This window comes from Zingiber officinale, chromosome 11A, assembly GCF_018446385.1.
Source record: "Zingiber officinale cultivar Zhangliang chromosome 11A, Zo_v1.1, whole genome shotgun sequence".
NCBI lineage: Eukaryota > Viridiplantae > Streptophyta > Magnoliopsida > Zingiberales > Zingiberaceae > Zingiber > Zingiber officinale.
In genome coordinates, this window is record NC_056006.1 from 34674450 (window position 1) to 34699290 (window position 24841).

Sequence of the window (24841 nt, forward strand, 5' to 3'; positions counted from 1 at the left end):
TGAATGAACTTTGATTTGATATATTATGCATCATGTACTTTAACCTAAATTAAAAGTTATGGTCTCTCAAAATTATAACTTATAGTTATAGTAGCTATGATTTCGTAACTACTATAATGTGTCACTGATTTTAAGAAACCAGCAATAACATTGTTGCTAACTTAAACTTTAAGAGACCATAACTTTTGATTATGATTGGACCATGAGATACATAATATATCAAATCAAAATTTGTTCAAAGATCTTTGATTTAATATATTATGAACCCCATGGTTAAATCAGAGTCAAAAGTTATAACCTCTCAAATTTTACTCAACATACACGTTGTAGCAACTATGAAACGTAGTTATTACAACTATAAGTTCAACTTTAAGAGGTGATAACTTTTAATTCAGATTAAACTATAGGACATACAATATATCAAATCAAAGATATTTGAATGAGTTTCAATTTGATATATTGTGCATCTAATAGTTCAACTCGAATCAAAAGTATTGGCCTCTCAAATTTTAAGTCAGCAACAATGTTGTTACTAGTTTTAAAAAATCAACAACATTGTGTTGCTAATTTTTGAAAATAAACAACAATGTGTTGTTGACTTTGGAAATCAATAACATTTTGTTGCTGAAAAATCAACAATATTGTGTTGTTGATTTTTGAAAATTAGTCAAAAATTAGCAATACTATGTTGCTAATTTTTAAAAAACAATAATACTATGTTACTGATTTTTAAAAATCGATAAAAAATCAACAACACAGTGTTGTTGATTTTTAAAAAATCAGCAACATTATGTTGTTGATTTCAAAAATCATCAACATAATAAAAAAAATGTTTCGGAAGATTTTTCATGTTACTAATTTCTAACACGGTGTTGCTGATTTTAGAAATCAATAATATTGTGTGGTTGATTTCTAAAAAATCAGCAACATAATGTTCTTGATTTTTGACATTGTGTTGTTACTAAATTTTTTAATAATATTATGTAGCTAATTTTTCAAAATTAGCTACACAATGTTGTTCCTGAATTATTTTTCATATAAAGTGGTTAAGAATTTTTTTTAGATGAACAATAAAAATGAAGAGAGAGAAATAAAAAAAAGATAGAGACAAGTAAAAAGGAAGTGAAAGACAAGTTGTTTGGTGATGTGCGTAGCTTATATATGTTTTTAGGTATTCTTTAATACAAATCTACTTGTATTTCATGCATATAATGTATGTTTATTTCATCCTATTTTATTATTATGTCATACTTTTATACTATTTATTTGGAGATATATTCTTTGTATGTTTTGATTGATAGGGCATCATTTAGAGTGAAAATAGAGCAAAGGCGTATATTGAAGCGCATAGAGAAAATCAGCAATCCAAGTCGTGTCATATGGCACTATCGTGTGTCTCTCATAATAGGACACACAGGCAGGCCATGCTAAGAGGAACGGTCATGCCCCTCCCATAGAGTTCCACACGATTGTGTCATGCCCAGAGGCATAACTGTATCAGGTACCCAGGCAGAACACATAATTGTGTCATGCCCAGAGGCACGGTCGTGTCTCTACGAGCAGAGAACCACAAGACCTAGTCATGCCAAAAGGTATGATCGTGCCTCTTTCTCCCAACAACCAACACGGCTCGGTCGTGCCACCAAGTATTTGTTAAAGGGAGTTACCTTTATTGCGTAAACATGTCCTCCCGATAGCTTGGATCTAAGCACGATTAAGTGTTCACACATCTTTCAGTATCCACACAAATAAGCCTTCCGCCCATCTCACGAACTCAAGAATTGGAGAAGTAAAACTATCTAAGGTTGTGCTAGCAACCACACTAGGAGGTTTTGACCAAGAGAGGGAGAGAGGAAGAAGAAGAGCAAGAATGCCAAAGTTTCATCATGAAAATGAATCAAAACCCCTTTCGTACTCATTCATGAAATTACCTTAATGTCAATTGTCTTAATTGACATTAATATTTGTCTTCATCCAATGCATCCAATACTTGAGGAATTCAAAATTGACTACTCTTCATCTAATGCATGATCAATTCTAAATTGAACACTCCTCTTCCTTCGTGAATTTAAATTCATCAAATCACTCAATGAGTCTAACTAATTAATCATCAATCCGAATTGACTCAATGAGTTTAATTCGAATTGGACTCAATCCAATAGTTGGATCCAATTGAGTCTAACTCAATGAGTCTAATTTGAATTCGACATATTCCAATGATCCATCATACAGACCCATCTCCAAATCAACTTATTCTTTGTGTGTGATCCAATAGGTTCTCGCAACATCGGCAATGCCTCTAAAACTATTTAGACACATAAACAATGAGTGACATCTAGCAAGGCATCATTGCTATCCAAGTGGCGAGAATATCGAGATCTGACTTAACCTTTCCGTGTCTATTATCTTGTATGACTCAATCCTTCTATCCTTGATATCTAAATTGATCAATGAGGTATAGACTGTGTCATCCTCTTATCAACCTTTTTGTTTCTTGATCTCTAAGTAGACACACTCAAAACAAATAAGCTCAATATCTTATATTGACTCATTTGAGCATGGTCATGTATTTTTGTGTCATACTAATCAAGGAGCTCATAAATATCATTTCCATCATATGGAAGGGGTAGATCTCATCTACGTCAATCACATTCTTCCTCATAACTTATTGCATATCCAGTGATCAACTTTATAGTCCACCTTGTTACAAGTAACGTTTGTCGATACCAAAGTACACAACTCCTTATATAGGGAACCATAGCGACTTCAGGTCCAAGGACTATTCATACCAATAGTCACATGAGAATATTTATGACACTCATATAACGATCCATGAAACATTCTCATGGTGGGCCATTCAATACATATTCTCTAATATATACCCATGTGTAAACCTGATATCTTATATCAATGACTTGTGAGATTAAGTCATCCGTTGACCTACATGCTAGTCTTAACGTATTAATATTGTCCTTATATATTAATGCTTGACTAGGAATAGTTAAGAGTAGTGTTCTATATATATCTATAATATCTCACTATCAATTCAACCAATTGATATATATTATAGATTATAACCTCTTACTCTAGGACATTATTATATTTATTCATTCGACATTGTATTGAAGTAAATATAATAATCAACTTTGTCTTTTATTAACAAGTGAAATATAATACCAAAGGTGTCCTTATCAATCATATCATAATTGGTAATAGGGCTAATATTAATATTTAGGTTGTTTCTTCTTTGTAATGGAGTATACCTCCCATTTTTAGAATGTAAGAAGTAGTTAAGATGTGTTGTTAATGTATGAACTATGTATATGTCATTTTCATGTTCAATAAAGTGTTTATGCTATGTTCTACGTGTGTTTTACCTTATACATGTTTGACAAAATGTGTGTATGGTGTATGCATATGGAGTGTGGTGGATTTGTCACCTTGAAGAGGAGAAGTGCTAGTCGGTTTATGACTGCGAAGCTCTATGATAGGGGGTAGCCCTTTAAACAAATTTTCTAGAATGATCCTCTTGCAAGGAGACTAATTCACTACAAAGGACTATCTGATTAGAGTTTAGAGCACTTTTTCCATGATTGTGGTGGATTTGTCACCTTGTAGAGGAGAAGCACTAGATTGTATAACCGGGGAGCCCTTTGACATGGAGTAACCCTTTAAGCAGACTTTCTAGAATGATCCTCTTGCAAGGAAATCGATTCACTACAAGGGAGTATCTAATTAGAGTTTAGAGGCGTTTTCTCAAATTAATGTTAGGAAGTAACTTATGTAATCTAGAAATGTATAATCGGGGAGCCCTATAACAGAGGGTAACCCTTGAACCAAACTTTCTATGTTACCTCTTCTACTTAATTGTATTAATCTATTGTTAGGAAGTAAATCAGATGACTCTAGAATTGTATACCCGGGGAGTCTTATGGTAATCCTTTAATCAGACTTTCTAAAGTTGCTTCTTCACTTAATAGTGTTAGAACTTGGGTAAAATCCTCGGTGCGATCTTCACGGGATTGTGTCGAACTTTAGCTAGAAATCCTACAAAGTGTAAGCATGGAGGTAAGGAGATAAACAATGCATAGGGATATTATGTAACGCCCGCCCTTCCAAGGGACCCTCTGACTGTCCTTAGATGGACGGGGTTACTTTCATTCGCTTAACATACTAATGCATATGAACTCATGGTAGCGGAAGGCATACTTAAAAATTTTATCATATGCATTCTATTGTCTTAAACATGGCATGTGAATCATAACTTGTTTAACTCTTACTGTATCATAATAAGTCTAACACGGTAAACTATCATAAGATCATAACATACTAGTTCAACCATCATTATCAACATAGGATTCAAACTTGGTTCACATGCACAATTTAGTCAAAATAAATTTTAAACTTAATTGATCTATCCACCATGCCACTCCCACACACATCATCATCGCCCTTCCTGTTGCTCCCCTTAGTTCATCCATTCCTTGCCCTTATCTGCAGTACAAGGAAACGTAAACTATAAGCCCAAACGCTTAGTGAGCTCCTTTCCTACTCATAAAACATAAAGCACATAATACCACATAACATGTGAAACATAGCATAGCACAACATAGCATGGATAATCATAACATAGGACATAGTTTGTCATATCAGAGCATAACATAGCATGACATATCATGTGAGTACATATCATATCCTGTAATCATGTATCATAACTCACACCTGTTCATAATAATGCATAACCAACAATTCATAAAACGTATGCATGTAAATGCAAGATGTATATTTTCAAAACATGTATCATGGAATGCACATATGCATCATGTCTCTCTTTTTTTTTTTTAAACATATCTTATACATACTTGAACATAACATAATCATCATGAGGGCCCGGCTTGTACCACATACATACATAAATGCGCGCAATCCCTAGGACAGGGTAGCTAACCCCGAACCTACTAGGGATCTAGGTCCGTTCATAGTCCGTCGACCTAGGGGCGTACTAAGGAGCTCATCCCTTTTTACGAGGCCCGTTTCATAGACCATCGACCTCGGGGCGCTTATGGAGCCCACCCTTGGTACAAGCCATATAAAATAAAATATCGTGTCTTACATATCATGTCAATCATGCATGTCATAACTTATCATACATGTCATAATTTCTTATCATATCGTGAAGAGAGCTCTTGATCTCATCTTAAGGGAAGCATCTCTTTGTCATATCATGAAGAGTGCTCTTAATCCCAATCTTAAGGGAAGCAACTCTTAGGCTTTTCTTCTTACATAAGCCTTTCATACATATATCATGAAACATAACATGTTCGTATCATAACATAAAACATATCATGTGATCTTCATAACACTAAGCATGACATATCATATCCTGAAGCATATCATATCATATCATGAACATGGCATATCATATCATAAGCATAGCATATCATATCATGAGCATGGCATATCATATCATGAGTATAGTATATCACATGAGCATAACATATCATAACATGGAACATAGCTTATCTCATAACATAAGACATAACATGTCATATCATAAACATGGAACTTAAACTAATCACTTTATCAAAGACCATACATCATGAGAAAACATAAGCATGCTTGATTAGATTCACTCTAGACCCACTTATCTATCTTGGCCGAAACCCTACTGATTGGTTTCCCATTTTTTTTCTACTATAAGAAGCATGAAACTAAAGCCACCTATAGATAAATAACCATATATCATAAATGGACATAAGCAAGCATGTTTAGTTTACAAAACATGGCTCTAAGTCTTTACACTTGCTTGACCGAACCTAAGGTGAAGTTCTAGGTTCCATTTGTGTAACATGTAGCATAAAACTTATCTAACCATAAAAGATCATGATTTAGTTTCAAAACTTTACCATAGGTTTGGCATTCCTTCTTGGCCGAGACCTTCATTTAGGGTTTTAGGTTTTCTAATGCAACATGTAACATAGTGCTTTAACCTTACCATATACAAGATATCATTCTTCATGTACAAACATAAATAAGCATGATTGGGTTTCAAACCTCTACCCTAAGCTTGGTATCATGTCTTGGCCGAGACCTTCATTTAGGGTTTTAGGTTTTCTAATGCAACATGTAACATAGTGCTTTAACCTTACCATATACAAGATATCATTCTTCATGTACAAGCATAAATAAGCATGATTGGGTTTCAAAACTCTACCCTAAGCTTGGTATCATGTCTTGGCCGAGACCTTCATTTAGGGTTTTAGGTTTTCTAATGCAACATGTAACATAATGACTTAACTTAACCTCATACAAGATATTATACTTCATAAACAAGCATAGATAGCATGGTTGGATTTCAAATTTTGACCTTAAGCTTGGTATCATGTCTTGGCCGAAACTTCACATTAGGGTTTCCATCATTTTTGTTACCACATGAAGCATAACAATCTAAGCTATCAACATATATAAATTTATATATCATGAGGAAGCATGAACAACATATTTCTTAAACATTTTGCCCTAACCCTTTAACTCATTTTGGCCGAAACTTCCATTAGGGTTTTTCATCATTTTTGTTACCACATGAAGCATAAGAACCTAAGCTATCAACATATAAAAATTCATACATCATGTAGGAGCATAAATAACATATTCCTTTTACAAAAATTTTGCCCTAACCCTTGTAACCCATCTTGGCCGAAACTTCTATTAGGGTTTTTCATCATTTTTGTTATCACATGAAGCATAAAAAAAATCTAAGCTATCCACATATAAAAATTCATATATCATGTAGAGGCATGAACTACACCTTTCCTTTTCAAAAAAAAAGAAAAAGAGAAACAAGAACATCTACATATAAAACGATCGACAACTACTTGTACTGCAGTGAGGGGATACTCACTTCCTTTGCTTGATTTTCCTTAGGGAAGTAACCTTGATTTTGTGGAGATTTCCTAGAGGGAAGCTTTCCTTTGCTTGGTTTCGGCAATGGTGAGGGGGGAGAAGCTTGGTCATGGTGAGAAGGAGGAGGAAAGGAGGAAGAGAGAAAGAAAATGAACTCTCCTCTTAAATTTCTCCTTTTATTCTACATGAGAGGAGGAAGGGAAATTATATTTTTCCTTCCCCTTTCTTTTACTCACTCTAAATGAAAGGAAGAAAACAAAACTCATCTTTTCATTTAAGAGGAGGAGGGCAACTCCAATTTCTCCTTCTAAGTGAAGAGAGCCTTCACCTCCTTACCTTTAACTATGATTTCCCTCTCCTTTCTAACAATAATTACTCTTAATCTATTGGTTAACACATACTTGTATCATGTAAGAGATCCAAGGTTCAAACCTTGGTAATCTCTTTTTGGTTCTCTTATTTTATTGTTTTTGAAATTTTTACATATAAGGCCTACTTATTTTTATTCATGATAAAAATATCTAAAATATTGCTAAGTACCCTATGGGTGTTACACATTAATTGACATCATAATGAAAATAAACTCCTAGAATCATTTTCCCAATCACTCACTCTCTCTCTTCCCTCTCTCTCTCCCAACTCTCTTCTTAATTCCAGTTTTTTGTGCCCATGAACCAACCTCCGATTGTTTAGATAATTCACCGTATGAAGTTAACTAATAATTAATCAGCAGTTCTTGTGGGATCAATATTTTTATTACTTGATGACAAAACTGTGCACTTGCAATGTTGACATCATTTGGACATTTCCAAAATTACATATGTGATTGAGGAAAATGCATAATCACCTACGTTGTTTGGTAAATTGCTGCAAAATATTTCTTTGAAAAATAGACTTTTACTTAGTATTTTTTTAAAACATCTTTAAAATGAATTATTGCCTTAAAAATTATTTTTGAAAATGCATTTTAATCTTAAAAATATTCTTGAAAATGTATTTTTATCTTAAAAATATTTTAATACATGAATGACTTGAAAAATATTCTTGTAAATGCATTATTGCCTTAGAAAAATATATAATTATTGAAAACTATGCAATGATCTCATTTTGTTGATGTGTGTCAAAGGGGGAGAAGTGGGGTTAAAAGTTAAGTGTTGAAAAATTTAAACTTTTCATAAAAACTCCAGAGATGTTAAACTCAAGAGGAGAGTTAGGGGAAGATCTTTTAAGAAACAGTAGTTGTTATTTTTGTTATTATTTAATTTAACATTGAACCAAATTGTTAAACATTGAAAAGGAGAATATTGTTGGTGTAGGATGCACTAGAATAGAACCTATATTTTGATGTTATCAAAAATTCAAAGTTAAGCCCTATAATGATCTAATAGATTAATCAAGTGTTCAGATTACTATATTTGGAAAGTCTTAGTAGGTTTACTAGACCGGATACTAGGCAATGGAAGTCTTGACAGATCAAGGACATAAGGTAGGAAGTCCAAATGGATCAGTGGACTAGACATCTAGCAAGATGGACTCAATAGGTCAATGAGAACCAAATATTGAATCAGGAGAAAGCCCTGGCAGGTCGATAATCAGATGCTGAGCATAGAAAGTCCAAACAAGTCTAGAGAATAAGATGTTTAGTGAGTAAGTTGAGGTAAGCTTTTGGAGTTGAATGGTTCTTCTGAATAAAAAAACAATAAGCATGTGTCCCAGTTGAGACAAACCTTGGCGTTGATCTGACTAAAGAAACCAATAGAGGTTTCTAAGTTGAGATCAGATAGTCCTAACTGTTGGGGATCTTGTGGCTAGCTAGAAGGGGGGTTGGAGAGATGATTTCCCTAATTAATCGCTTCTTTCTACAATGTTAGTGCGCAAGCGGAAATACAAACAAAGCAAGTAGAAAGTTTAAACTAAAGAAAGGAAATGCAAACGACAACATGCTGATTTATGTGGTTTGGAGATTAGGGCTCCTATTCCACGGTTGTCCGTAAGGTGGACAATCCATATCCGTCGGTAGATTAGTCCCCGGAAACTTCGGCTAGCACAAATCCTTCTTGTTGGTGGAGAAACCTCGCCACCACTGGACCAAAACACACGGATTACAACGTAGGCTTGGAGACTCTAATTAGACTTTAACTAAGTCTAATTTAGTCAACCAAGGCCTACCACCCCAAGCTCCATTATATAGAGCTTGGGAAAATAGCCAACCTGAAATTACCGTTACCAGTCGATTGGTGTCAACACCAGTCGACTGGTCCATTGTGCAATTCGACTGTTATAGCTCCAATGACTCGATACCAGTCGACTGGTGTTAGGACCAATGGACTGTTCCACTTCGATTGAGAGAAAGGAAGCATTCTGCTCTCTCCAACTTGATTGCCAATCGGCTGGTACAACCCTAAACCTAGGGTTCCCCTTCACAAGTATATTTCTCTCGCACTTGGACTCTCACGACTCACTTGACTCTTCTTCACAGCTTTAACATCTTTCCTTCAAGCCTACTTCCTTTGGCTCTAGTCCCTCAGATGCATTCAAGCCCATAGCTCATTCCCAATGTCATCTTTCACGTATGCCTTGAAGTCGCTTCCCTCGGCCCTTATCCTTACTGCCTTGTCCACAGTCCCTCGGATGCTCCATCCTTCACCAGACCCTAAGCCATCAAGCTGAGTCATATGTGTATCCTGTAAGCCTGCACATTCATATACACATATCAAATGACAAGGGTAAATCTGACTTAATTCCTTTGCCCAAACACCAAAACATATGGTCGCATGGACCATTGGGATTGCTCCAATAATCTCCCCCTTTTTGATATTTGGCAATACATTTAAGTTAGGGAAAATAAATAGAAAATAACAATGCTAATAACAAATGGACTTATGTTGCTAAGGCTACACACTTGGACTTACATCGTAGAATAAACATACGTTACCAAGGCTACACAACTTGGACTTACACCGTCAAATGTACTTACTGTTAGAGTGTATACTAAAAGCCTAGCTTTTGGTATAAACATTTATCTAGAAATAAGAATCACATTGGTCAAATGTCTACATTTGTGATAAATGTAGTTGTTCAATTAATTTATATTGTAGATAACATGGTGTGTGGTGTCACACACAGAGGATCATGTTATCAGTACCTTATAAATTATAAACAGTAGCTCACGACCAAAATGGAAAGGAACAAACCACTAGAAGGTCGTAGTGTAATTAGGTATCAGTTTATCTTGACTGTATAATTACACTAGTACACTTAGAGTGTATTGAGTAGGACCATTTGAGGTCGTTTCTTTTATACTGATTTTATAAAGAAACAAAGACCTTGGTTATTATGGAAGTGTGTGCTCTTAATCCTGATATAATAACAAGCACATATATTTGATATTTATTTCTTTAATTTATCAATGGGTGAGATTTAGTTCGATGAATCAATAAGCCCGATAAGTTGGGAAATGGTATCACTTATAGTGTGTGTTGTTGATTATAGAAGGAAACTGTGTCCTAGAGATACTAGGTTGAGAATGTCCCCAAGAGGAGCTCATAAGGATTGTCATGTTAAACCCTGCAGGTGGACTTAGTCCGATACGATGAAGTTGAGTGGTACTACTCTTGAGCTAGATATTAATTAAGTGAGTTGTCGAATTTACTTAATTAGTGGACATTTGTTATCTTAAACACGGAGAGACTAACACACTCATAATAAGAAGGAGCCCAAAATGTAATTTGGGATTGGTGTAGTAATAATAATTCTCTAGTGGAATGAATTATTATTGATAAAATTAAGTTGTGTGTTCGGGGCGAACACGGGATGCTTAATTTTATCGGGAGACCAAAATCAATTCCTCCTCTCGGTCCCTATCGTAGTCTCTTATTTATAGAGTTCTATACCCACCTATACCCACCTTCTATACCCACCAATAAGGGGTCGGCCAAGCTAGCTTGGGAACTAAGCTAGGGCCGGCCTAGGTATAAATTGGGGTGCCCAAGCTAGAGGGGCCGCCAAATTAAATTAAAAGGATTTTAATTTTAATTTTTATTATGTGGAAGAAATAATTTATTAAAGAGAATTAAAATTAAAATATCTCTCTTGTAAAAGATCTACAAAAGATTAAAGAAAGAGATTAAATCTCTTTCCTTATTTGTAGATTGGTGAGATATTTTGTTTTCTCTTTAAAATTATCCATATGTTGATAAAATTAAAATTATAGAAATTTCCTTTTATCAACCATGAAGAGATTTTTAAAGAGAAATTTTATTTTTAAAATTTCCGGAAACAAATTAGGAAGTTTTAATTTGTTGATTAAAACTTGTCTAATTTATTTCCTCTTGATGTGGCCGACCATTAGAGATTAATTGGGGAAATATTATTTTATTTTTCTCAATTAAATCATGTCAAGAGAATTAAGGAAATTTTATTGTAATTAAATTTCCTAATTTGCCTAGGCCAAGGAATATAAAAGAAGGGGTGAGGGTGCCTTCACAAGACACAACCTCTATTATTTTCTCCCTCTTTGGTTCCTTGGTGTGGCCGCCATCCTTTCCTCTCTTCTTCTTGTGGTGGCCGAATCCTTCTCTTCCTTGGAGCTCTTGTGGTGGCGGATACTACTTGGAGAAGAAGAAGAAGAAGGAGAGGAAGCGAGCATCTCTTGGAGCTTGGTTAGTGTTTTGATTTTCTTCCTTGGTGAAGCTTTTTCTTTGTGGCCGAACCTAGCTAGGAGGAGAAGAAGGTGGTTGGTGGTTTCTCATCTCGGAAGATCGTTGCCCACACAACGTCCGAGGTTAGAAGAGGAATACGGTAGAAGATCAAGAGGTTTTTCTTAAAGGTATAACTAGTAATTTTTCTTTCCGCATCATACTAGTTATTTTTGGAAATAATACTAAATACAAGAGGCATATGATTCTAGAGTTTCGAATTTGTTTTCGATATAGTGTTCTTTTGTTTTTCTTTTCCTTGTGATTTGATTGTTCTTTTCGGTTAACCTAAAGTTATTTTAGGAAATTAAATATTAGCTTTCTATAAAAGGTTTTGTCTAGTCGGTGGTGGTTGCTCCCATATCCAAGAAGGTCATGTGCCTCGCCACGTCAGTACTGGGAACTGATTATGGAAATTAATATTTAATGGAATTAATAACTTAAGGTGACTTGGGTCAAACGTGTTAAGTTTCGCAGGAGATCCAAGTCAAAACCTAAAAGAACAAATAGATTAAGTTTTGGATCAAACGTGTTAAGTTCCGCAGGCGATCCAAAATTTAATTTAAAAGAACACATGGTAGCTAGGAAAAGGTTCAGACCTTTGTACAAAATTTTTGTACAGTGGAACCTCTAGGCTTTCCGAGTAGCAACCAACACTTACGTTGCCAAGGCTACACACTTAGACTTACACCGTTGTAATAATATACACCATGCATTAGAACTTATCACAAGGCTCCCCCTACACCTAAGCTCCCCACTGAGTTAGGAATTTTACCATAGAGATATTTAAGAACCTATCACAAGGCTCCCCCTACATAAAGGTACTTAAGATTTTCCCAACTAAACCTTACTTCTCCCCCATTGCCAAACATTAAAGAGCTTCCAACAATATCTCAATTGTTGAAAACTTGATCATCAAACTGACCCTAAACTCATATATTTATCCCCCATGGATCTCATACACCTACATGAGTTGACCTGGTCAAAATCAGTGTTGAAAAATAGTTTCAGACTGGTATCAGTCGACTGCCTCCAACATCAGTCGACTGCCTTCTTCGACACAACCTCACGAAGCATTTTGTGGTCGAAAAACACTGTTACCAGTCCACTAGTGACTCACCAGTCAACTGATACCCTTTTCCAACCCAATTCAGCATTCTAAACTTGATTTCAGAAATGCACTAATAATTCCACAGATATCTAAAAATCTCCAAATTTTATGGAGAGACATGTTTTACCTATGTCTATTTGAGGAAAATACATTTAAAAATGTACATATCTCGGATTCCAAGATTGACATGAAATCTAAAACTAGTTAAATAGTTTAATTGAACTTTGACCTAAAGTCCTAGTTTTGACTTCCTCTTGATGTATTTGCCCATACTAAACCTCAATGCATCGTTAGCATTGATTTATATGACATTTATACATCAAAAACTAATTATCATGTAATATAAACTCAATGTCATCTTTCTTGCATGAAACACATCCCATGTGTGCTAATTCCCTAGGTTTTAGACTCAAGTTCGTCTCCAAAATCACTTTGGCACATTCCATGGCTCTTCTAGACTCCCAAGTAATACCCACCTGAGATCCATTGGCCATGAGTCCTAAATTGACTCTTTGAAGTTCCCTACAACTCTTAACCTTAGCCACCTCCCTATGTGACTCATCCATAAATAATAGGCCACATCAGTGCACCTCTGGTGACATTTGACCTACAAACTTTACCTTCTTAACCTTAGACACCTTGTCCTTGGTTAATTTCTTCTTACCGTTAAATGGCTTTCCCTTGCCATTTCTTGACTTCTCCTTATTATAGTCATATGCAACCCTAGCATAAGACTTTCCCTTAGCATTGGAGACATTAGATCGGTATACTAAACCCGATCCATCATTGTTGGATCTTTGACTACTCAACATCATACTTAACCCTCTAGATCCAACATTGAATCTATCTAGAGTTTTCTCCAAACGATCAAGATTTTCCTTCAAAGCTTGATTTTCCTTTTCTAGGTCCCTAACCCTAGAGTTGACTTGCCCAGATTGGACATTCACTACAACAAAAATGTTAACCCTACGACAACGGTTTTAAGAGAAAGCGTTGCATATTTGCTCAAAGACAACGATTTTTGCCAAAAGCATTGTCTTTGAACTCCCCATTAAATATAAAAAACAACGGTTTTGGGAAAACTGTTGTCATTGAGCAATTTTTTTGAATCAACAATACTTTTTACAACGGTTTTCTAAATATGTTGTCTTTAAGCGCTTTTTTAGCGACTACGACAACAGTTTTGAAAAAGCCCGTTGTAATCGACTTTGGTCATTTTCCCCCTCGTTGTTTTGCTTTCCCTTGCTGTTTTCTTTTCGACGCCGTGTTTTCCCCTTTGTGTTCCCGAACCTAAGCCATTTTTCTTTCCCTCGCCTCATACAATCTCTTCACGCCTCAACTGGATCTTCCTCCACGATGGTGTGCTCCTCTTGTTTCCTGGTGAGTGGGTTTCTGAGTTCGACGAGGCCCTTTGACCTTCCACTGCTGATTCTTTCGCTCGTGGAACCTTTTGATCGGACGAGGTGTATTTTTTCGCCAAAGGTGGCACTCCTACTTCGTCGATTCATAACTTAGGTCTTGTCTTCTTTGGATTTGTGCTAGAGCCATAGTCAAGGTAGATTCATAACCTAGGTCTTGTCTTCGTTCATAAATTTTGTCTCAAAAAATGAAACCTACTTTTGATTCCACTATGCTTGTATTTGCAAGCGCAACATTCTCTTTTCTTCTTCTTTTTAGCTTTTGATTTGTTTCATCATGCCCTTTGCCTGCTCATATGTCAAAGTTTGTGGTGTTTAATCTCTGAAGGTGTCGGTTTTAAGCATCGATTTCTGTTTGTTATTCCAGATCTAGATATATCTATCGGCATTAATGCTACTCCATATGAGTATACAACATATCCCTCCCCTTGATATATATAAGAAGTTTCCTAGGAGCCTTGTGGTAATATTGCTTTGTTTCAGGCCAAAGCTTTCGCTGCAGGAACAAAACCAAGAATTGGTTCTGATGATAGAGGCAATGCTATATTAGGTTTAATGCAAAACTTGTCTGTTGAAGGATTGGGTCCACAATGGATAAGGCTTGCACCACCGATGCTCCCAGTGTTAGATGCAGAAGTAAAAAATTTCAGCTGAGACCTTGCGTGTTCAATTGTTTTCTCTAGTGTTATTAATCTGCAAATTCTTGTACAGCTTATATGGCTCAATCCTGACAGCAATCATGAGCTTTTGTGGGATTATGACATGTGTGCTAACACCAGTCGAGGAGCTGCAGTGAGAGATTTGATTGCTAAAGCATTAAAAGGCCCACTTGCACCTGCCCAACAAGAGGTCATGTTCTTTTTCACGCTAACTAGGTAGCATCTGTTGGTCATAGTGGCCAATATTTCAGCTGTGCTCTATGAACATTACTAGTTGTTTTCCCTTCACCTATGCCAACATTTTTTGTATTAATGAAACAATATGGCCTTTCTTATTGTTTCTTCTTGCAACAATTTGTGTTATAACTTGCAAAGGATGCGAAACTCGTCTATCATTGTGGACTCACTCCTTCAAAGCTACCGGTTTGCATTATTTTCATTATTATGTGATTTCTCATTTCAAATTTTGTGATGAGATTATATATGTTTTCTAGGATCTTGTTGAGCACAACCCACTTATAGCTATTGAAGTTCTTTCAAAGTTGATGAATTCTCCTGAAATTTCAGAGTAAGAACTTTTGATATTTGTGCCAGTGATAAATATGTGGGTGCTATGCCTGTTTTTCTTATCAGAATTTGGTTGGCAGGTATTTCACTATTCTTGTGAATATGGAAATGAGTCTACACTCAATGGAAGTAGTCAACAGATTGACAACTGTAGTTAATCTACCAACTGAGTTTGTACACATGTACATCATTAACTGTATTGCATCATGTGAAAACATAAAGGTTCTTCTTCTTTCATTCTCAATGCTGTCACTTTTTGAAGGCATTGGTTTTGAATTACTAACTTATTACATCTGAAAAAAATCTGTTTGTCTCTGAGCTGCATAGTATGATCATTTTCTTATAAAAACATTTTTAATTGCAAAATTGTATTTTTCTTAGTAGCTCTAAATGATTTGGCATAGTTGTCTTAGTGATGATAAGCTTGATTATTAAACAAAAAATTGAGATGAATTTATGGATTAGTCAGTCCAACGTTCTGCACATTCAATTGTGCTAGTGATGATCAATTTTGATGATTGTTAGGGAAGTTCTTGACTTTTGTGCTCACATCCCTTTAGAAGGGAAACCTCATTTTTTTTACCTTTAATTTTTGGCAATTTGAATTGTTTATCTTTTTTTGCCACTGTGATCATTTATTGTGTAAAATACCGGAAAAATGACGAATATTAATAAGGGAATTTTTGGATATTTTTCGGGAATTTTTCGGAGCTCGTACGGATGAGTTGACGGGGATAAAAACGGGGCCCGGAAAAATCTATTCGGGCTACCCCATTTAAGTGAGAAAAAGTTGATTTTTTTACTTTTTCTTTTTAAATTCCTTTTCTTTATTCTCCTCACCGAAAACTCTTCTCCCTACCCGAGCCTTCTCCTCTTCTTCTCTCACGCCCGACGCCGGCCCTAACCGCCGGCCGGCGGTCTCTTCCTCCCCGAAACCCGAAGCCATTGCCTCTTCCCTTCTTCTCTCCCCCGCGCGTGCCTGCCGAGCCTCACCCGACGACTCCACAGCCCGACGGCTGTGCCCTAATCGCCGACGCACCCCTCGGTGCCCTAGCCACCCGGCGCCGCTGATCGCCTTCTTCTCTTTTTCCCTCGCTGTGGAGATTCCGGAGCCACCACAGCCGACGGCCGAGCCTCTCTGCCGATTGGGTCGTGCCCTAGTACTGCCGGCCTCCCCTGTGATCTTGCACCGCCGTTGTCACCCACAGCCGACTGGAACAGTGTGTCCACCCCGTCGAGCCTAGTTCTTCCTCTGTGTGCCACTGCCGAGAGCGAGCAGTATCGAGTCATGCCCTAGACTTGGTTCACCGCCGCTCTAGCGAGTTGGTCTTTAACCAAAGGCAAAACTCCAAGCTCTAGTGGCTTCACCGTGACCTATGCCTCACCATCGGATCTTCCTGCTTCACCACTAGCTGTCGGCAGAGAGAAAACAAGAAGGTATCGGGTAAGTAAGGTTTATTGGATTTGGATTTCAGATTTGGTACAGGATGTTGTGCTCACCGGGTGGATGTCTGTGGTTGTAGAATCAGTGTAGCTCCGGCCAAGAATTTGCGACAGTAGGTATTTTCAGCTAGCAATTTCCAGCAGCAACCTCCCTGCTGTGAGGATTGAGGTAAGGTGTAGCTTGGTTGGAAATTCTGTATGTTTAAGAATGTGGATTAATTACTGTTTTGGTTTGTTCGTTTTGTTCTAGCAGCAATTTATCTTTGCTGGCTGTAAACAATCCTAATTGGGTAACAACTTTGTGACTTCTAGCAGCGGTTGAATTGAGGTAAGGTTTATGGTTTTGATCTTTGTGTTAGATTATTGCTAGTTGTGTTAGCAATAATTATTGATTTAGGTTTAGAAGTTGTATAGCGGTGTAGTTGGGGTTAATGAAACTAACCCTAACTGGTCAGTGGATTAGAAATTAGTTTATCTATTTGTTTATAATTAAATTAGTTAAACTGTGGGATTTAACACAGGACTTTGACGCGAGACGAGTATCTCGGAGTCAGATTGGACCTTTCTATTTTCGGAGGCGGGTACTTTTGACTTATGTCATTTGATATGCTTAGTAATTAAATTAACATGTTGTATTAATTGTGTTTCTTATCTGTTTCGGTTAATCACTACCCAAATCTTACATGCTTGATTGATTGATTGATTTTGCATCTCAGGTATATTTTTACCTGTTTATACATGCTTATAGGGGTAGTGATATGCCATGCTTGACCATGTTCAGGACCTAGGTTTTATACCTTCTGTATACCTTTGGATTGTTTTGGATTCGTTGACCTTTGATGCATTTTTATATATATGGATTAGGTCGATATTCTTGTGGTTAGTGCCACGCACCATTTGCATGATTGCGTACCTGCGCGATAGTCCGCTCCATTATTGTTGAGCACATCGCCAGTTACATGATCTGCACACACCACCACTCATGGGTTAGTGGTCGATTCAGGCCGAGTGTGTTGCGGCAGGGACTCTGGCACCGCTGGTCCGTTCATGGGTAGTGTGACACAACGTGTTATCCTGCAGGATTCCTCCGGCTTCGAGTACCGGAGTTGAGAGCATCGCGCTCCCCATCTATGATTTGGGGTGGAGGATAGTGTACTCGATAACATCCCGTCCACTCGGTCACCATCGTGAGTAGTGACGACAGAGTGCACTGTTGTCACAGCCCCACTCGGCCTCACTTTTGTATGAGATGATCGACGGGTGACCAGGACGCATCATCGCATCATACGCATGATGCATTTATTGCTGTGTTTGTGTTCACGATTTATACGCCGTATATTGTTCGATACCTATGTTTGACATACGCATGTGATTTCCTTATCCCTGACCGCTTGACCTTATACTCAGACTGGTTAGTACAAGATTCTCCTGCTTATTTCGGATGCATTCTTATCTTTCTTATCGTGAGACTGAGCATGATTAGTGCTAGGTGTTGTTTCTTTACTTTGCATATCAACTGCACTGCCGAGTGTGGACTCACCCCGCCCATTGTTGATATTTTCGTGTCGATCTTGTCGAGGGAGTTCCACTAGTCCTCACCGCACGTAGTGCCTGGTCCCTGCACTCCGTGATATGTTTGGTTTTCTTTGGTTTCTTTCTGTTCTAGACTGTTTGAACTCGTTATATTCTGGATTTATTTGCTTATGGACATGATATAGATTTTATTATATCGATGGATTTGGATTTGGTTTTTATTCTACTACATGCCTGTCTGGATGGCAGAAGAGGTGAGTTCGTCGGTTTTGAGCTTTACGAGTGTAGTTGAGTAGGGTGGTTTTTGAGTCAGAGTATTATTACTGCGTGGTTGTGTCAGCCAGAGGCTGAATATATATATAAACTGCGTGGTGATTGATTTTTATTATTGTTATGATTCCAGCCGCCTGTGGCTGAGTATTTAGTGCTTGTAGAAAATTTTTGATTGTCCGCCGTACAGGGGAGATGCTGCCGAAATTTTCTCGGACAGGGACTCTTCTGGGGGCGTGACATATTGTTAATCTCATCTTCTTTAGACTACATCCTTTCATTAAAATATCCATCTAAGAGACATCAACAGTTGAAATTTGTTCCATTGTGCAAGTGATGATCAATTTTGATAATTGTTAGGGAAGTTCTTGACTTGTGTGCACCTACATCCCTTTAGAGGTGAAACTTCGTTTTTTTTTTACCTTTAATTTTTGGCAGTTTGAATTGTTTGCTTTTATTGCCACTGTGTTAGTTTATTGTCAGTCTCATCTTCTTTAGACTACTCCTTTCATTTAAACATTGTTCCATGCTTCATAGTTGCTTTTGCTTACTATACCTCTGTATATTCCATTTTTTCTAATCCAAAGTAAAGGTTGTCAGCAGTTATATTAGTTCTAGAATTTCTGAGTTTCCACAGTTCTATGAATAAAGAAAAAAAATCTTTATTACATTTCACGATTCTTTCACAGTTCATTTGTCCATTGCACTTATTTGTTTCAGCTAAAAATTTCTTAATTTTTAGGTGTATCTCTCATTTAGAATTTAATTTGTTGGGTAGCACTGAGACAACTATTGATACGTGAATCTAAGGGGACAGATACATTAAGCTTAATGTTTAGTTTTGGTTTTTCAATGAAAGTTCTTATTTATGTTCATTTTATTCAATCATGTTTGTGATGCTGTCTAATATTTGTCACTTTGAACTACTAACATCTTAGCATGTATCCTCACCATCTTCATCAAACATGATGTATTTGTACTAACCATTTGGGTTCAACTACACAGATCCCAATGAGACTAATGCTAGTTTATTATTTCCATGTTTGTCTTATCCAGTCATTACTGTCATTATCATCAATATTGTCGTCACTAAGCCAATATTTGTTTAAACTGTTTGGAGTTGGGTTGTGTTTGTCTGAATGATACAACCCTTGATTATTAATAATATTAAACTCAATTAAATTATTTTTTATATTAATTTAATGTTTTCTTTGGCCTTGTACTCCATACACCTACTCTAATTGATAAAACTCTTAATTATAGATTGCTCACTTTTGAACATGCACTTCACTTGCATCTTAATATGCATGTTAGTGGAGCATACAGAATTTTTTACTTCTACAATTTAGCTTGTTTTCCATTGTATTTTGCTATTTCATTGTTTGTTTTCATTTTAAGGGGCTATACCTTTTATAATGTTGGCAATTTGGTTCCTGAAGTTGTTGTCTATTTCTAATGGCTGATAAATTCTAGCATTTTATGTTCTTTTCCATGGTCAGGACAAGTACATGCAAAACAGACTGGTGAGGTTGGTTTGTGTCTTTCTGCAAAGTCTTATCAGAAACAAGATAATCAACGACAAGTTTACTTTTGTTTTTTTTTTATCATGCTAACATGCATTTCCAACTATTAATTTGTTTGGAGTAATCAAATGTGCTACAAATTTTTTATAATTATATGAAACTCTTTCCTTGAAGGGGGGCTTGGTGCAATATTAAAATTGTTGCCATGTGATTTAGATGTTCGAGTTGTGGAAATAACCACTTGTAATGTAAGATAAGACTGCATATAATAGGCTTAGTGTTCCCTAGGTCTAGTTCTTTGTCTGGTGCCACATTGACTTGGCTTGGTGATTCAGGATGGAACTCATGAATCCAGTTGGAAAATATATATATATATATATATATATATATTACTTATATTGCTCACGTTGTCGCAAGTTTATTTCAAGATGAAGCTACCTAATGACTCTGATAACTAATTAAATTCTAATCCTGTGAATTAAGATTCTATTCTATTCTGGGTGGATTATTTATTTTTGTTGACACGTTTGTCTGTTTGTTGTGATATGCAGTTCGTGATCTCTTCATAGAAGTCCAGGTCTTCTGCATTGAGTTCTCGCGCATCAGGGAGGCTGCTAGCCTGTTCAGACTTCTCGAGACTTGGGAGTGATCATACAAATTCAAATGTTGCTTTCTCCACATTTTGTACATTCTGCCCAACACATTCTTGCCTAGTGTTTTGTGTTTTCTTCTTTCGTTCATGGACCTTTAGGATCATTGTGCGATAGACTTTTACATCATGCTGCTGGTCCATAAGCTTCTTGAATTTGGAGAGTAGAACTTAAGCGATGTCACACACCATGTTGGAAAAAGAAGTCATGTTTCATGCATTCTCTAGATGAAGTGTCTTCTCGCCATTGGTTCAGTGTATGCTTGAGTTCTACTCCCCTCTATTTAATTCATGCTTTAACTCTTATCGACGTGTTAGACTTAGTTTAAGTTAACACTGTACTTAGTGCTCCAACAACTTGCAGTATAAACACTACTACGATGCAAACGGATGGTAGATTTGTATTACAGTAGTAAAGTTTGAATCCTCTAGGATTCATGCTCTTAAGGAATAAATTTATAGGAGACCGTTTAGTATTGTGATTTATCTCCTTTCCACAGCCGGGGGTGGATAGTGGAGCAGCATCTTATATGAGCATTCTCATGTTTTTTGCATCATTACAATGACCTAAACTTGCGGCGATGATGATTGTTTTCTTATAAAATCATGTTATATATGTACATATCCAAGTTTCACTGAAAGAACTACGAGAGCCTGGCAATGGTGTAGTGGTAAAGCACCTTTTAAATTTTTTTAGGCATCTAAAGATGAAGATTGAGTTTTAGTTTTGATGAATTAGCAGATGTTTTTTTTTAATAAGCAGTTGATCTCTTTGTGAATTGTTAGATGATGATCTTTTGTATCTTATGAGTTGCTCTACAAATTTCTTGTTTGTTCTCTCCTTATGGTTTTCATCTATATGCCATGACTCAATCTTGTTTTTCCTCCTATCTCACAGTCTCCATGTATACAAGGTGGTAAGGATGAGTTTACATCTTTAACGTTTTACCTAGCATTTTTCTACCGCCCAAGAAATATCTGATATCTGTTGGGATGCCCTAAATTCTTTACTTGTGTTTGTTTCATTTGTTAGTTTAATTTCCTTGTCTAATATTATAATTTATTATTTTTTCTTTTTACAATTGCATTTAAATTTTTACTATGTTGAACTACATACTTTGTTGATGACTCCTTGAGCATAATACTACTATGGCAAAAGTACATTGGAAATTCATTGTTGATGACAAATTTTTATTTCCTACTTCCATCTTGTTGGACCTTGCAAGTATCATCGCGAATGACAATTATGATGCTTCATCAAGCTCAACTATGTTAATCTATATGCATGTTAGTGATTGCTTGAGAATGAAATGAAGAGCTTGTAAAGACATTTCGTGTATGATCCATAGTATATTGATATAGAAAATATCTATATACTGCGGTTTGATTTCTTAATAGTTCACTCTATATACTGCATGTTAGTTTGGTCAAACGAGTGACAAGGAGGTATAATTCTCAAGGAAGAAAAGATCATTCCTTCTTTTGTGTTGAGTATAATGGAATTTTGTCCTGCGTGAATGGATGTTGCCGACTGTTTCTTGAAACACACTAATTTGTATCGTTTTGTTTGACTTGTGTAGCATGAAAGAACACCTAATATATGTTCTATCTTGTATTGCTTATTTTCCAAGAATTCGTGTTGTCATGTAGACTATAATCTGGAATTCTAGAATTTGATAAGTTTTGTTAAATTTTTCTCTTGCAGGTCGGGAAATTCGTGAGACTTGAGTTTTTTTAATGCAAGAAGTTAGCTTTGTTAGGATGTAGCTTGCCTTGCTAATTTGTAAATTAAAAGCCATATGGAGAACAGCAAATGGAAAACATGTGATTTAATGTATATAGAGAATAGTAATGGAAAACATGTGTATTTTGATGAGAAATAACTCATTTTGTATATTTTTGTATATGTGTGGCTTCAAGATGAATTATATATGGATGTTTATTTTGGATTTAATGTAGTAAATATTTAGTTTTGTATTGGTGGTTTGCTTATATTAAAATAAGATTGGTTGTTTGATATTAATGAATATTAAAGATAACAGTTAAAAATGTTGTAAAAACTATGTAAACCAAAACAGAATTTTTTTTGTAAAAAGTGATAAAAGACAACGGTTTTATCCATTGTAAAATATATTAAAATTATATACCACAATAGTTTATAACTGTTGTAAAAAAAAAAACAAAACGATTAAATATTATCTATCACAACGGTTTATATCTATTGTAAAAAGAGTCTACCACAACAATTTATTTTTTTTTGTTGAAATTATCTATCACAACGGTTTTAAAACATTGTCATATCCTTCGTAAACAAATTTTTGAGCATATAAACAACAACGGATAAAAACTGTTATCAAATGTCTACAAAAACAACGGATTCAAAACCGTTGTCGTAGGGCAATACATTCTACAACACCCTCAGTTACAACGGTTTTTTGACCCTACGACAACGGATAATATCCGTTGTCGTTTGCAGTTTTTGTTGTAGTGATTCCTAGACCTATCCTTCCTAGGCATGTGTCTCCCCTTCATAGGATTAATGCCTAAGTTCTCCATTACCTTCTTCTCCTTAGGTAATGAGAATCTAACTTGTTTAGGTCTAACATGCATAGATACCTTAAGGGTATTTCAAACATTTACCCTATTTCTATCATGATACCTAAAGCTAAAATTTTTCATGGGTAAATAATGAAAATTATTTCTAGTATGCATAGGAGAATAAACATTTGAATTACTATTTAAATTAGGGTATACCTCCTTTACCCTTGAAGTTCCCCCTTGACTTGAGCTCCTCTTCTTCTCCAATTTCTTCAAATACTCCAACTTCTTGAGCTCTCCATTCCTTGGGCATTTGGTGTGATAGTGTCCTCTTTCACCACACGTGATGTTAGTTAGAGCCCTAGACCCAATCATTCGATGATTGTATTATGGACTTATTGTATCATCTTCATATTTATATAAATAAAGGCATGTGTTTTGGTTATTATACTTACTTGTATTGGTGTAAAATAAACTAAGTATAATAGCATCCTTGAGTAGACGGTTCTCACCTATATCAATCGGTTAGTTGAACTGATAGTGAGATGATATAGGGAACACTACTCTTAATCATTCTTAGTCGAGTATTAACATTCAGGGATAATGTTAATGCAATAAGACTAGCATGTAGGTTAACTCGATGACTTGATCTCACAAGTCATGGATATAGAGATATCAAGTTGACACATGAGTATGCATTGGAGAATATATACTGAATGACCCACCATGAGAAAGTATCATGGATCGTTATATGAGTGTCATATACTTTCTCATGTGGCTATTAGTATGACTACTAGTCCTTAGACCTGAAGTCACCATGGATCCCTACATAAGGAGTTATGTACTTTGGTTTCGTCAAACGTCACTCGTAACTGGGTGGACTATAAAGGCGATTACTGGGTATGTAACGAATTATGCAGAGGGATGTGAGTGATGTAGATGGGATCTATCCCTCCTATATGACGGGAGCGACATCGATATTCTTGATAGAGTGAGACCATGAAGTGCATAGCCATGCCCAAATGAGTCAATATGAGATATTGAGCTCATTTGATTTATTGAGTCTACTTGAAGTTCAAGATTTAGATTGATCAGAGGATGACACGGTCTATGCCTCACATTGATCAATCTAGATGTCTAGGATAGAAGGACACTTGTCATATATTGTGAGGAGTCACAATTAGTAGTCACAAGGTGATGTTGGATCTCGACATTCTTGTAACTTGGGTAGTAATGATGTGTTGCTAGATACCGCTCATTACTTATGCTCCTAAATGGGTTTAGGGGCATTGCCAACGTTATAAGAACCTATAGGGTCACACACTAAGGACAATTAGATGGAGATTAGGTTCATATGATGAACCAAGAGGATTAGATTCATTTGATGAATCAAATTGGATTAAGAGTAATCCTAATTGAATTAATTGAGTTGGACTCAAGTTGATTCATGTGTTCAATGAGTCTAATTTAGATTATGACTCATTGAATTAATTTAATTAAATGAATTAGATTCATTATATTAAATTGGCT

The 24841-nt window shown here is 36.0% G+C and overlaps 1 long non-coding RNA gene and 1 pseudogene across 1 annotated transcript; both read left to right on the plus strand.

Moving 5' to 3' along the window:
• The first annotated feature begins 14067 nt into the window (after window positions 1-14067).
• Window positions 14068-21028, plus strand: LOC122031336 (annotated as a pseudogene).
• LOC122031821 lies at window positions 16197-17370 on the plus strand. The gene is made up of 4 exons (XR_006125873.1): window positions 16197-16799; window positions 16879-16967; window positions 17052-17126; window positions 17320-17370. It is a non-coding gene; the product is annotated as an uncharacterized LOC122031821 (long non-coding RNA).
• Window positions 21029-24841: the final 3813 nt, after the last annotated feature.